Source organism: Ovis aries, chromosome 20, assembly GCF_016772045.2.
Source record: "Ovis aries strain OAR_USU_Benz2616 breed Rambouillet chromosome 20, ARS-UI_Ramb_v3.0, whole genome shotgun sequence".
In the NCBI taxonomy this organism is placed as follows: Eukaryota; Metazoa; Chordata; class Mammalia; order Artiodactyla; family Bovidae; genus Ovis; species Ovis aries.
The window spans coordinates 25,278,986-25,291,670 of NC_056073.1; the positions used below are offsets into that span (position 1 = coordinate 25,278,986).

At 37.9% G+C, this 12,685-nt stretch overlaps 1 protein-coding gene across 2 annotated transcripts in view; it reads left to right on the forward strand.

Annotated features, from left to right (window-relative positions):
* LOC101118514 (boLa class II histocompatibility antigen, DQB*0101 beta chain) overlaps positions 1–12,685 on the forward strand; it is a 65,211-nt gene that overhangs the window by 38,811 nt on the left and 13,715 nt on the right. The window lies entirely within an intron of this gene.

Sequence of the window (12,685 nt, forward strand, 5' to 3'; positions counted from 1 at the left end):
GAACCGGAGTCTCCTGTATTGCAGGCAGATTCTTTACCAGCTGAGTTACCAGGGAAGCCCAGTGCCTCCATATGTAGATTAACTGTCTTTCTCTTTGCTTCCATAGTGCAACAGAATTCTCTAAATATTGAGCTGACCCAGGGGAATTTTGTTAGTGGCAGCCAAGAAATACCATTGCCCATCCTCCACCCAGCAGCACTGGTTGGTCCTAGAAGTGCTTTCTGCCACCATGGATGACACAGGCTTGGTCTGAATGGAAGTCCCAGTGGTATAACATAAATGAAACAGACCAGAATAGCACTAAAGGGGATCCTAAAACAAAACTTTTTAGAACCACAGCTTGAAAATTAGGCCAGGAACAAGTGCCAAGATCAAGAAGAGTGTTGTTGTTCTGTCTCCAAGTCGTGTCTGACTGTTTGTAATACCATAGACTGTGGCACACACATCCTTCCTGTCCCTCACCATCTCCTGAAGTTTGCCCAAGTTCATGTCTATTGAACCCACTCACCCCAGTCATCCACCCCCAATGCATTCCAGCTGCCATCAGTCTCCTGATAAAAAAAAATCAGAGTTCACCTGAATTACAGCCAAACTCTAGGTGTTGTGACATGCAAGGGATCTCTTAATATAGTCTTAATATAGTCCAAAATGACACATCCATACCTATTGGAGACAGATTCCTCAACTCTTAGAGTGATCCAGACCTGTAGACATTATTTACCAGAGACTCTATCTTGTGCTTATTTCTTCCACAAATCAACGCCAGAGAATCAACATTACTCATTATGATGGAGAACTAGTAGACAGCTTTGAGACAGTGAAGCTTTGAATAAAAGAAGCTCACCATGCCATGAATATCAAGTTGTTGTTGTTCAGTCACTAAGTCATGTCTGACTCTTTGTGACTCCATGAACTGCAGCACGCCAGGCTCCTCTGTCTTCCGCTATCTCCTGGAGTTTGCTCAAATTCACACCCATTGAGTCGGTGATGCCATCTAACCATCTCATCCTCTGCCCCCCACTTCTTCTTTTGCCTTCAATCTTTCCCAGCATGAGGGTCTTTTTCATTGAGTTGACTCTCTGCATCAGGTGGCCAAAGTATTGGAGCTTCAGCTTCAGCATCAGTCCTTCCAATGAGTATTTAGGGTTGATTTCCTTTAGAACTGGGTGACCATCAGCTAAAATAAGATATTTGAACTGAGTCCAGAGTTTCCTAACATAATAGCCAAAATGTCCAGGTTATAATAAAATATTGCTCTTGTCATACCAAGAATCAGGAAGAGAACCTTGAATGAGAAATTACAATCAACTGATACCAAGACAGGTCAGATATCGGAAGTGTCTGAGAAGAAATTTAAAACATCTGTCAAAAAGTGCTTTGATTAGCAATTATAAATTATCTCAAAACTAATGAAAATCATAGAAAATTTAAGTAAAGAAGTAGAAGTTATAAAAAAAGAGCCAAGTAGAAATCACAGAACTAAAAAATAAATAAAATAATTGTCAAAAAGATTCAATAGTAGACTGGAGACAACAGAGAATAAAATCAGTGAACTTAAGGACAGATTAATAGAATTTACTCAATTTGAGCAATAGAGAGAAAACAAACTAAAAAATATAAACTGAGACTCTGAGACTTATGGATTAATAACAGAATACCTAACATTTTAATTATCAGAGCCCAGGAGAAGGGAAAGGGAGTATTGTTGAAAAGTAGTCAAAGAAATAACGGCTAAAGAATCCCCAAGTTTGGATAAAGACATAAGAATCCTACAGATTGAAGAATCTGAACAAAACTCAAATAGGTTATACCTAAAGAAATTCACACCAAGAGACATGGATTATTAAACTTCTGAAATTAAAGGGGAAAGAAGTCTTAAAATCTGTCAGAGAAAAATGATACATTATGATAAGGGAACATCAAATTTTATGACAGATGACCATGGATTTGTCACCTGAAGCCACAGTGCCCAGACAGATGTGACACAATGGTTTGCAAGAGTTGAAAGTAAGGAACTGCCAATCATGAATTTTTCTGTATCTGACAAGACTATCCTTCAGGAATTAAGGGGAAATAAAGACATTTCTAGACAAGAGAAAACTAAGAAAATGTTTTTGGTAGTAAATCTACCCTTAAACAATGGCTAAAGGAAGTTCTCCAAACAGAAAGAAAATGATAACAGAAGAAAGTTTGGAATTTCAGAACAGAGGCAACAAGTGAATGGATAGGAATGAATTATACCTGCTGGAGTCCAGCCCCGGTGGATCCAGGGTGATTTGAAGGGGAAACGGATAGGTGAGGAAAAACTTATTTACTTAGAAATATAAGATTAGGAAAAAATAGCATAGTAGGAAAATTTAGTGGAGAAAAGAGGCTGAATAACTTGGTTTACATGGAGAACTAATAAAACTTCAGGATAAGAAGTTTGCACCATCTACGTTAGGCCACCGGCGCCAGTTTGAATATCGGAGGGTGCCCCGCCTTGGGCTCCCTCTGTCACGGATCTTAGAGGCCAGGGCAAGTAAGTAGACATGGTGAGCCTCCACGCCCCAGATGGGAATTCAGCCAGAAAATAAGGTAAAGAGGACACAGGGGAAACCAGTCTTTCCAATGACTTGCCCATCCTCTATTGTCCGGAAAGGCCTTTTATACCTTATTTTTTTGTACATAGAGATCAATGGATAATATAAAATTATGCAGCATCAGCAGCCCTGACTCTTATCGAGACCAGGCTTTCTCTCTGCATACCTAGTTGTATACACAAGTCTTAGGTGATTTACATCATCTTCTGGCCAGAAGGCCAATTTACATTTTACAGCCCTTTTCTGATAAGGGTTTGTCAACCAGAAGACTTATTTGTCCTAACAGTGTTGTTCTTCCCAAAGTCTGGTGCCACTCTCAGAAAGCACTAAATAAAGCTGCATTCTTACATAGCAAGGCTACAACAATTTTTAACAAGTAAAAGGAGTACAGTGATTTATAACAAAAGAAAAGTAATTAACTCAAAATCTAGTGTTGCTAATATCAAAACTACTATATTCCTTTTTCTATATCCCAATTGATTAATATTCTTCAGGTGTCTAAAAGATAAAGAATATGGAGGCTTGGCAGCAATCATTGATTCAACAGTGAAACCCATCACCAATATAATTTTTAGCTTTTTAGAAAAGGTTCTGTATCTTTAAGATGCTTTAAGCTTTGTGCCTCTCACGGTTGGGGGGCTGTAAACAATTCACAAGTTGTAAAAAGTCCTGGGGAACTTGTCAGGCAAGTTAGAGAGCCATCAGAAGGGTTTGAGCTGAAACACTCCATTTTTATTATATGCAGGAGACTGTTAACTGGAGCCCTGAGTTAACTCTTTCCAGAGAAAAGTGGTGGTGTGTGGAAAGCACAGTACAATAAGGCAGGCAGACCTCTGGTTTTGGGGGGTAGATGTTCAGGAAAACTCAGGTGGAACCCCTGAAGCCAGATCACGCCTTTGCGTTTTGTTGGGCTTCCTTCCTCATGACCTTTGCCATGGGCGGGATTCCTCACACTGGCTCCCGGCATGTACCAACATCCAGCAAGTTTGGGAGAGGACCTTACCCTTTAGATGAGAATTGCAATCGCAGTTTGTGACTTCAGTATGGTGAGACCTTAAGCAGAGAGACTGGCATGCACTTCTGACCAAGAACACTGGATAATAAATGAATATTCCTTAAACTGCTGAGTTTGAATTAATTTATGACAGTGGCTAAAAATAAATACAGCATTGCTGGCTCATTTAAGTTTTACATACTGAATCTTAAGCATTTCAAAAAGAATTATTTTATTGAAGTATAGTTAATTTATAATATCGTGTTGTTTCTGCTGTACTGCAGAGTGATTCAGAGAAGGCAATGGCAACCCACTCCGGTACTCTTGCCTGGAAAATCCCATGGGTGGAGGAGCCTGGTAGGCTGCAGTCCATGGGGTCGCTAAGAGTTGGACACGACTAAGGGACTTCACTTTCACTTTTCACTTTCATGCATTGGAGAAGGAAATGGCAACCCACTGCAGTGTTCTTGCCTGGAGAATCCCAGGGACGGGGGAGCCTGGCGGGCTGCCGTCTATGGGGTCTCACAGAGTCGGACACGACTGAAGTGACTTAGTAGTAGCAGCAGCAGCAGAGTGATTCAGTTATACACACACACACACACACACACACATATATATATATATACATATGTTATTTTTCATATTTTTTTCCATTATGTTTTAAATACTTATTCAAAAACATAACTAGAAAACTTAATGATTGATATGTGTTTCACATAGTAATTCCTGATTTTTCATGTAACTTGTGGTCATATGATGACTTTTTTTCCTCAGAAACTATTTTTAATTAATTTTTATTGGACTGTAGTTACTTTACAGTGTTGTGTTAGTTTCCTGCTGTATAGCAAAGTGAACCAGTCATATGTATACATATATCCACTCTTTCAGATTTCAACTTTTGAATGTAGAAATAAGAAGCTTTAAACATACAGTTGAACATTATTTTCTCTATAGTTTGTTTTTTGTTATTTAAAAGCATCCTACCACTTTAAAGAAAATAAATATTAACTTATACATATTTTTCTATATTTTGAGTTCCTTATTATTTTTCATTTGAACTTTTAATCCATCTTAATACTATTTCTGCTTGATTGACTATGCCAAAGCCTTTGACTATGTGGATCACAATAAACTGTGGAAATTTCTTAAAGAGATAGGCATACCAGACCACCTGACCTGCCTCTTGAGAAACCTGTATGCAGGTCAGGAAGCAACAGTTAGAATTGGACATGGAATAACAGACTGGTTCCAAATAGGAAAAGGAATACTTCAAGGCTGTATATTGTCATTCTGCTTATTTAACTTACATGCAGGGTACATTATGAGAAATGCTGGGCTGGAAGAAGCACAAGCTGGAATCAAGATTGCTGGGAGAAATATCAATAACTTCAGATATGCAGATGACACCACTGTTATGGCAGAAAGTGAAGAGGAACTAAAAAGCCTCTTGATGAAAGTGAAAGAGGAGAGTGAAAAAGTTGGCTTAAAGCTCAACATTCAGAACACGAAGATCATGGCATCCGGTCCCATCATTTCATGGTAGATAGATGGGGAAACAGTGGAAACAGTGTCAGACTTTATTTTTATGGGCTCCAAAATCACTGCAGATGGTGACTGCAGCCATGAAATTAAAAGATGGTTACTCCTTGGAAGGAAAATTATGACCAACCTAGACAGCATATTAAAGAGCAGAGACATTACTTTGCCAACAAAGGTCCGTCTAGTTAAGGCTATGGTTTTTCCAGTAGTCACATATGGTTGTGAGAGTTGGACTGTGAAGAAAGCTGAGCACGAAGAATTGATGCTTTTGAACTGTGGTGTTGGAGAAGACTCTTGAGAGTGTCTTGGACTGCAAGGAGATTGAACCAGTCCATCCTAAAGGAGATCAGTCCTGGGTGTTCATTGAAAGGACTGATGTTGAAGCTGAAACTGGAATATTTTGGTCACCTGATGCAAAGAGTTGACTCATTGGAAAAGACCCTGATGTTGGGAAGGACTGGGGGCAGGAGGAGAAGGGGATGACAGAGGATGAGATGGCTGGATGGCATCATCGACTTGATGGACATGAGTTTGGGTGAACTCTGGGAGTTGGTGATGGACATGGAGGCCTGGTGTGCTGCAGTTCATGGGGTTGCAAAGAGTCAAACACGACTGAGCGACTGAACTGAACTGAATTGAATACCATTCGTGTGTTTGTTCACCTATAATAAAGCAATTGACAATGCCATTTTTAGCACATTTTCGTCACTCCATTGAATTAAAAAGATTTACTTTTTATTATGCTTATACTACTTTCTGAATTTATCCAACATCAAAGTAGGATAACTTGTTCTGCCTTGAAAGTAGTCCCCAGTGTAGAATTCTTTAAATAAGCAAGAGTAAATTTCCCTGCATATAATTAAAACACAGTTCAAACCTTTATTTTAGTCTCTTGAGGAATATCAAATTGAATTATATTTCTAACACCAAGAAGTATGATGTAAAATTCTTTTCAAATATCATCTTTCCCTAAGATCTTACACTAGAATTTCCTCACTCACTGCATTTCCTCACCACCATGCTGCTTTCATTTCCATTCCACCTGTAGGTGTCATGATGATCAAGCATATCTCAAAAGTCTCTCAAAAGACTTGTCTCCTGACCTCTCATACCCCACTGACTTCCTGTCCCCATGAGCTACTGCCCTTTATCTGACAGACCAGGACTGACTACAGGGGTGTAAAGTGGCTCCCTCTGTGCCATGAAAAAGTGGAGAACACAATCTATAATATGAAAGCTTCTGTTTCCTATCTTAAAATTTTCTCACAGAACTAAACGCTTCCTCAAAATACTGTAAATAAATTTTTCAATCTCATGAATCTTAATATAATTCAGTGCAATCAATCTTATTTGACAATTGTCTTTTTTTGGTAGCTCTACAAACATATTTTAATTATTTAACTTTATAATCACTTGTACACATCTACAGAAAAACTTGGGCTTCCCAGATGGCACAGTGATCAGAAATCTGCCTGCCAATGCATGAGACACAAGAGATGAGGGTTTGATCCCTGGGTCAGGAAGGTCCTCTGGAGTAGGAAACTGCAATCCACTCCAATATTCTTGCCTGGAAAATTCCATGGACAGAGGAGCCTGGTGGGCTACCATCCATGGGGTCACAAAGAGTTGGACTGGACTGAACAACTGAGCACAGAGAAACTCATCCCACTTTTCTTATTAATAACTATTTTTGTAATGACTATTTTGTATTTATTATTACTGAAAAAAAATTTTAGTAAAAATCTATCTTATTGATATTTAGATTAAAGTAACTCCAAATCTATATCTTGTTTGGGAAATTGACAACAGCTTGCCTGTTCCAGATCATGGTATCTTTATTTATTTATTTGTTAAACTACTTTCTGTTCAACTCCTATTCTTTCCTTTAGACTGTACAAATGGCTGGTAGAGTTTATTGCTTTGATATTTTGTACATTTATTGCTCTTCTAAGTAAGTTGTTTTCTAGACCAGTCTTAGTGACTTAGTCTGCCAGAGACAAGTGACGCTGCATTATTAGCTGGAAAGGAAAGTATTTAATGGTTTGATCTACATTGTTGATTTACAACTTCTGTAATTTTTTTTAAAAGCACCATTCCATATTTGGTTACTCTGTGGTGAAGTAACCACTTTATGCTGCCAAGGACACCATCCGCTGCTCCAAGAGCCAGGCATGTGATTAAAAAGAATCCTCTGTGGTCACTTAGCTATCGTTCCTCTTGTCCTAAGTGTTTGGGCTGCTAGTTTGATAAATTAATTTCTAACTAAAGCCTTTCTTCTCAACTTCATACAGTAACTTTGGATTCACAACTATTTCAAGCTGATCTACAGTGTAATAATTTCCCACAAGTGAGAAGAATATAGATATATGTAGTTTTGAAGTAATATCCAGTACAAGAGCATAGGACAGACTGCCCAGATTCAAATATAATTTTCAACAAAGTTGTCTTTCTATAAGGTGCTTTCAAAATAATAAAACATTGATTTGATCCATGTAGACTTAGGAGGTAATATGTCAATGAAAGGCAAACACTACGTTCTGATTCAGCACATGAGAAGATGAGAGGTCAGTGAGGAAAAGGCCTTGCCCTAAAGGATAGGATATGAAATGGGCAGGATTGACATGGTCTGAATTCTAGACACATACCCTAGCTGCTAATTTGGCATCATCAACTTGAATGTTTTTGTGACATCCTGTGTTACATCTCTAATAATTCTAAGATCCAAATTGAGAGTCATTTCATTGAAACCTGTCCATAGAAACCATTAAATGGTCATATTCTCCTTTATTTTTCTTCATGCTTTTCTTGGTTTGTTTTAAAATTCAACTTATTTTGAATAACTTATACACGTTCATAGCAAAAATTTGGAACAAAGAATCATTATAGTAGAAAATTCATCATCTATTTCCCCAACCCAAACAGAGTTATCAAGTGTCCCTCCGAGAAGGCAGTCATTGTTAGCCCTTTCTGGTTATCCTTTCAGAAATATTCTAAATATATGCAAGTAAAAAATCATTTATTCCATCTAGTATCTGAATATCTGTCTATAATTAACATTAAATCATAATCAGTTCAGTCCAGTTCAGTCGCTCAATTGTGTCTGACTCTTTGTAGCAGACCCCATGGACTGCAGCACACCAGGCCTCCCTGGCATTATATGTTATAGATATTTTGATTTTTCTAATTAATCATTTATCTTTAATGTGTTTTCATATCTGAACCTAAATATCTGCTTCGTTTTGAAAATAGCCACTTAGTTGTCCGATAGTGAGAGACAGTCATGTTGTTTTCTATCTTTGTTCTTTTAAACAATGATGCAATGAATAAATTCATAAATTCATTAATTTATACACCTTCAGATATATGAAGGATAAATTGTTAGAGGTAGAATTGCTAGGTCAAAGACTTCATATTTGAAATCTTGGTCATTAGTGCCAAATTTTCCTCCATTTGCAGCTCATCATCAATGTATGAGAGTTTATTAACACTTCTTGAGATTTGCTTATTCTACAAGTAAAAATTGACTGCCTCAAAATTTCCTCCTATATTAATTAGAGTGGGTCCAACTGCTGTAACAAATTCATGAATGTATGATGGCTTCAAATACAGAAGTTTGTATCTCACTAGATAACAACAGGCAGTTGATGTTGATGATTAGTAACTCCTCTAGGTGGCGATGCAGGGACCCAGGCTCCCATATTTCAACATGTCTCCTTCCATCTTTAAATGAAAATGAACACCTCAATTTTTCAAGAAGAGACATCAGGAAAGGTGGACAATTTTGATCTGGAAGACTAAATGAAGAAGGTTAGTGAGATTTGCAACAGTGTCCACTGCTACAATCAACCTTGTGACTGTAAGTAATCTGTATCATGTCTCTCCTTCACAAGCCATTCTTGATTCCCCCATCCTATGAATTTAGTCTAGATTATTTTTCTGATTTGATTATAGAGGCTACCATCCCATAAATGTCTGTATTCTTGTTTATTCTCCACTTGTTGGATTATGATTGTTTTAGCATCTGTTGTCAGTTATTACCATACATAAAAGTACTAAAAGACTGTCAAGTAAAATTCATGGGTTGCAAATATATTCCTCCCTGTCCTTATTGGGTGTGAGCAACCTGCCTTCTATCACAATTAAGATTAGTTTCTTCATTCTGTACATTAACTCCTTTGTTTACCTCTTGGTCCACTGGCAAGCGATGGCAATCATAGTCAAATTTTATTAAAATCTTACTGTGTCATTTTGCAGAAGCATTTCTCTTCCAGGAATCAGGACATCTAAATTGGGAGAACCCAAGTTTATAGAACAGTTAGCATTAATTCCACAACTAAGTTTCATAGTAAGAGGAGTCACTCCATCTTGGTTTACATCCTTAGTTTAAGGCTGATATCACATCTTAGAGGACAGTGTCCTCCAGTCAACACTGTTCAATCATTCTATTGGGTAGATACATCTTTATAATGGGCCATGTTGCCCAATGCCTTTACTCCTTTGTTCTTAAATGGGTTCTGTGATCTGAGGCAATATTGTGGCTGGGTATTATGCCAATAAATATGATGTATCATGAATTCTTGGATGGTAATAATATTGGAGGCACTGTGGGCAAAAATAGTGAACCCATATGCGAAATACATACCAAATCTAGGAAGGAAAAATCACTTACCTACCAAGGTGGAAGGTTTTGATATAGTCAGTCTGCTGCCAATTAACTTGATCTTCCCAACGAATGATGCTATATTAAAAGTTCAGTGTCATTCTCTATTTTTGGTATGTTGGGACTCAGCTATGCCATTAACTAGATCACCCTTGTTGAGAAGAAGTCTATTAGTGAATGCATGTATATCTTTCTTCCCTGCTGTTATGGCCATGCTATTCATGGGCTCATTGCACAATCACTGCTGTGGCCAAGGAGAGAAGCAAGAGGATGTCTATAAGGTAAGTTCTCCTAGTCACGTTCAAGAATGATATTTGATGTAGGTGATTTCTGGTAAGACTTTATATGAAACACATTAAGTCTTAACAGAAAAAAATAACATAATAAAAAAAAATAAATAACATTTGCTATCTTTCATAGAGATCCATTTATATACCTCTTTCACATTCCTCTGTCCTAGATCTACTAGGCTTGTTCCTTTTAGAAGTTTGATCACTCAGATGAACTATTCCCCACTGCCCAAGAGTGAGTATCTATACCTCAGGCCACATCTCCCGATATTCTAAGGTGGTAATCAACTCCTGGAGAGCCATCATCAAGTGAGTAGCAACAATCTACTTTCAAATAACGTCACTGTGCAATCCAACCCTTTTGGGAACTGAGTCAGAATTCTTTCTTCCTCCACTAGTTGTTTAAGCATAATCATCATGATGTAGGTTCAGGGAGAAATGATAGCTCAGTAGAAGTAGGTAACATGTGGGAGCTTAGACTGTTCATTCATTAATGTACCTTAGTGAAGTGAAGTCGCTCAGTTGTGTCTGACTTTTCGTGACCCCATGGACTGCAGCCTACCAGGCTCCTCTGTCCATGGGATTTTCCAGGCAAGAGTACTGGAGTGGGGTGTCATTGCCTTCTCCAAACGTACCTTGAATCTATTAAAATCTGGTTCCATATATATCACTCTAATTACACAATGGATTGTGGTTGTGTATGCCCAAACCTAAGACTCTATGACTCTTATAACATCCAGCATCAAGTCACATAGTGATTTAATATTCTAAGTGCTTAAGGGAAGAAGATGCACATTTGGTCTTATCTCTAGAGGATGTGAGTTCATGCAAACCTACTGTAACAGAAGTTTTCCAGTGGTCAAATTTTGGAACATGTGGTGTGATAAAAATGGTCAAAATTTTGAGCTAGGACTTTCACTTTAGGCCATGATAGAGTAATTAGTAACAGACATCACCTGCTGATGTTAACAACTAGAAAACAGGAAAAATATATAAGGTGATTGTTTTCAAATATTGGACAACAAACCCTATTGGATTGTGATTCCTGAAAAAGGGACATAAGCAAGAGGAACACTATGATTCATTTGGATTTCTGCCTGAAGTATGTTTTCAAAGCATGGCACACAGGAGGAAGTCTCAAGCGGAACAGAATGAATTTGATGAGCTGAAGAGAAAGTGATTTGAGTTTGGGAACGCTAAGAAGGATAAACTTTAAAAGGCAGATATCAGAGAAAAGCAAAAGCTGAAGAGCTCCAGAAATCTACATAGTGTCCCTTTGAGTCTGTAGCTTAATATCAAATGGAAATTCATTAACCACAAAGGGACGCTATGCTCTTTCTGATTAAAACTTCTGTTCCACTCAGTGTGTGTCCTCTAGGAACTCTTCAGATTATAGCTACTGGATTACTCTTTTCTAGACCTTGTAGTTTCACCCTATGAATTATTACCAAGCCCAGTATCAAGGATCTTACCACCTATGCTGTTTTCTAAGAATTTAATGGTTTCAGAACTTTAATCTGTTTTGAATTAATTTTTGAGTATGATGTAAAATAGTGGTTCAGTGTAATTTTTTTTTTTTTGCATATAGTTGTTAAGTTTTTGCAACACTTTGTTGTAGAGACTGTGATTTTTTTTGGTGTATATGTTTAGCTTCCTTTGTTGTAAATTAATTGACCCATAGAAGCTTGGGTTTAACTTTGGGTTCTCTATTCTGTTTCATTAATCTGTGTGTCTATTTTTATCTCAGTATCATACTGTTCTGATTACTATAAAATTAGTCAGGAAAACTATACTACAAACACAGTTTAAAAACATATCTATCTATCTATTTATTTGGCCACCTTGGGTCTCTGTTGTGTTATGCAGGATATTTGTTGCAGCTTATGGACACTAGTAGGAGAAGGCAATGGCACCCCACTCCAGTACTCCTGCCTGGAAAATCCCATGGACGGAGGAGCCTGGTAGGCTGTAGTCCATGGGGTCACTGAGGGTCGGACACAACTGAGCAACTTCACTTTGACTTTTCACTTTCATGCATTGGAGAAGGAAATGGCAACCCACTCCAGTGTTCTTGCCTGGAGAATCCCAGGGACGGGGGAGCCTGGTGGGCTGCCCTCCATAGGGTCACACAGAGTCGGACACGACTGAAATGACTTAGTAGCAGCAGCAGCATGGACACTAGTTCTGACCCATGGGATCAGTAGTATGGCATGAAGGTTTAGTTGCTCTGAAACATGTGGGATCTTAGTTCCCTGACCAGGGATTGAACCCAAGTCCTCTGAATTGAAAGCTAGATTCTTAACCACTGAACCATCAGGGAAGTCCTCACAAATATATTAATAGTTTTAAAATATAGTTTGAAGTTAGGAATATGTGATACTTGTAACTTTGTTTCTTTCTCAAGATTGCTTTCACTATTTGGGGGTCTTCTGTGGTTCTATACACATTTCAGAATTATTTCTTCTGTATGTATGAAAAATGCCATTAAAATTTTGATGGGGATTGCACTGAATCAGGTAGGTTGCTTTGGGTAGTATGGACATTTTAACAATATTAATTCTTCCAATCCATGAACATAGAATATCTTTCCATTTATTTTTGTCTTCTTCAATTTCAAATG